The sequence below is a fragment of the Trichomycterus rosablanca genome, chromosome 3 (assembly GCF_030014385.1).
Source record: "Trichomycterus rosablanca isolate fTriRos1 chromosome 3, fTriRos1.hap1, whole genome shotgun sequence".
In the NCBI taxonomy this organism is placed as follows: Eukaryota; Metazoa; Chordata; class Actinopteri; order Siluriformes; family Trichomycteridae; genus Trichomycterus; species Trichomycterus rosablanca.
The window spans coordinates 7,832,367-7,835,253 of NC_085990.1; positions in this window are offsets into that span (position 1 = coordinate 7,832,367).

The following is a 2,887-nucleotide window of genomic DNA, read 5'->3' on the forward strand; positions in this document are numbered from 1 at the left end:
CTAAAAAAAGGAAAGTCAACAAATACATATTTACATAAAAGATGCACACTGTTACTATGGAAACATATACTATACTGACTCCTTCACTCCTTTAATCCATCCATCTGTCTGTCTGTCACTCTACATCACCCCCTGTCTCTCTAAACCTGTCTGTCTCTCTACACCTCCATCTGTCTCTATGCACCTGTCAATCCTGCTGATCTGCCCTCTGTCTCTTTACACCTGCGCCTGTCTCTCAACTTCTCCATCTCTCTCTCAACTTCTCTGTCTGTCTCTCCACCACTAACTATAAACCCATATATCTCTCTTTTTCTATCATTCTGTTTCATTCAACTTGGTGGGTAGCACAGTAGCCACACAGCGAGAAGGTCCTGGGTTCTATTCCCAGGTGGCGTGGTCTGGCTTCTTTGTACTGCTCTCCCTGTGTCTGGTTCCTCTGGGAGCTCCGGTTTTTAGGTGAATTTGTACAACGTTGTGTGATACAAAATTGCCCGTTGATGAATCTTGTGTAACCTGTAACTACCTGTCCTGTCATAAATGTAAACAAAAGTGTAAATCATGACCCTAAAATCCTAATCAATACAAAAATCTGTTTCTCTACATTTCTCTACATCAGTGATTCTCAACCTGGTTATTAGCAATCTAAAATACTGCAGCCTTGGTTGGATGAGTTGTCAACCAATCATGGTTACTAAATAAAACTGAGCATTTGTAGAACATAAATCTCACTAATTATGAAGCTTACATTTAAAATCCAGCAGTAACTGACAGCGAACATCACAAATGATCTACAGGCCGCAGACTGAAAACCCTCTGCCCGCATCATCCAACATCGTCTGTCTCAGTTCCTCTATAATTTCTATACTGTTCTATTATTGTCTCTTATTTATTTGGCTTGTTCTGTAATACAAACAAATACACCTACTGTATTCACTGTCTTCCTATATTTATCCCCCCCCCCCCCCCCCCCACACACACACACACACACACATTTCTAACTGTCTTACTGTCTAAACCAAAAATAAATGGACTTACTGTTCTGGACGACTGATGAGTGATCTGATCTGTCTTTCTGTCTTTTTTTATATGGTTAGCAGGTCCCGCCCTTAGTGTCTTTCTCTCTCTGTCAGCACTGTCACATTCTAGTTGCTTCCTTCCTTTTTGCGGCTTCTTCTTGATTTTACAAGATCAGTGAAAGTTTGAGCAGTAAGACGACTTAAACATTGGCTGGACAAATTCTGCTAGACTTCTAAACCATTCTGTCTTCCTCTATTTTCTATCTGTCAGTCTCTCTAAAGCTGTCTGTCTCTTGAGTAATGATGAACGACGACTGGAGCAGGGTCCATAAGAGCTTGAGACGGCGAGACGGATCAAAGGACAGGATCAAACTCTGGATTTAAAAACAAAATCCTCATCTGACTGCACTTCTCTATTCAGTACCTACTTCTCTCTTGTTCTTGTTCTTGTTCTGTCCCACTGCATTGCCATCTGTCTCTCTCACTCTCTCTAAAGCTTACAAAGTTCAAATTGAAACAGCACTTCCTTATTACTGACAGAACACACACACACACACAGTGTGTGTATATTAATTACCCCATGTCTGTATTTTCCACCATTGCCTCTATTCAGTTGCACAACACAATCCAACACCACACAAATCCAACTTTGCATCATGTTAAACTGACTACATTTCCCAGCATGCAAAGGGCAACAGCACAGAGTTTCTACAGGAAGTGAAACGCTGTGTTTATTTGAGTTGCAAATGAAATGTGGCTCTACTGCAATGAGTAACATTTGAATAAACAAGGACACAGATAATGCCAGCTCAGTTCCACAACAGCTCCACCACACATCTCACACAACACACTGACTCATTCATTACAACTGTGAAAACAAGTGCACAGTATATGGACACCTCTCCTGATTGTTCAGATTAAAGTTTTTGTCACACATGTATTGGTAACATGTTTTACCAATATATATATATATATATATATATATTCCTTTTGGAATAAATTGAAATGTCAATCGCAAGCTAGATCACATGCCCAATTTTTTTGCCATATTGGGCCCAGAGAACTCAATTTTTCAGATAACGTGTTTTTCCTGACAACAAGCTGACCTATGTGTTGGCATTTTTACATAAAATTGATGTTTGGCTTTGTGTCAGCATGCATTTCTTGATGCAGCGATGAACAGTGTTATGTAACAACCGTTTTCCTAAAGTTTTCTGAGCCTATGTGGCTATATTTACCACAGTAGCATGACGCTTTCTTATGCAATGCTGTCTGAGGCTCAAAGTTCAGGCACATTCAACAGTGGTTTCCAACCTTACCCTACCTAGACTGAGATTTCTCTGATGGCCCTGAATCTTTTCATAATATTGTGCATGGTAGATGAGGAAAGACATTTACTATACAGTGTATTAAAAAAGTGACTATGTAATTGGTGTAATTAGTTATTTAGTAAATCAGTAAACGCTTAATTACATTTAAAAGCATAATTATCATTCATTCATTTTTACTCTGTGCCTTATCCAGGTTCAAGATATCGATGGATCCGGCACCACTTCCACATATTTTGTATCAACAATTCACCTTCCACATATTTTGTACTCAGAAGATACCCAGTCAGATATGTGAGGGTCAAGCCCAGGTCCCCACACCCAGATAACCTACTGCCCCACTCTGCCATCCAGGGCATAATTCATAGACGTGATCAGTAATGTACCTGATATAAATCTCCACATCATCACAATGCATTACGTTCTAATAAATTATTAATTTATAATTTATAATTTTGTCTGGAACCTGGCCCTGGTTCATTTGGGTTCATGTCTTGTTTGGTCTTGTCTTGGTCCCCAGTAAGACACACACAGGTAATAAAA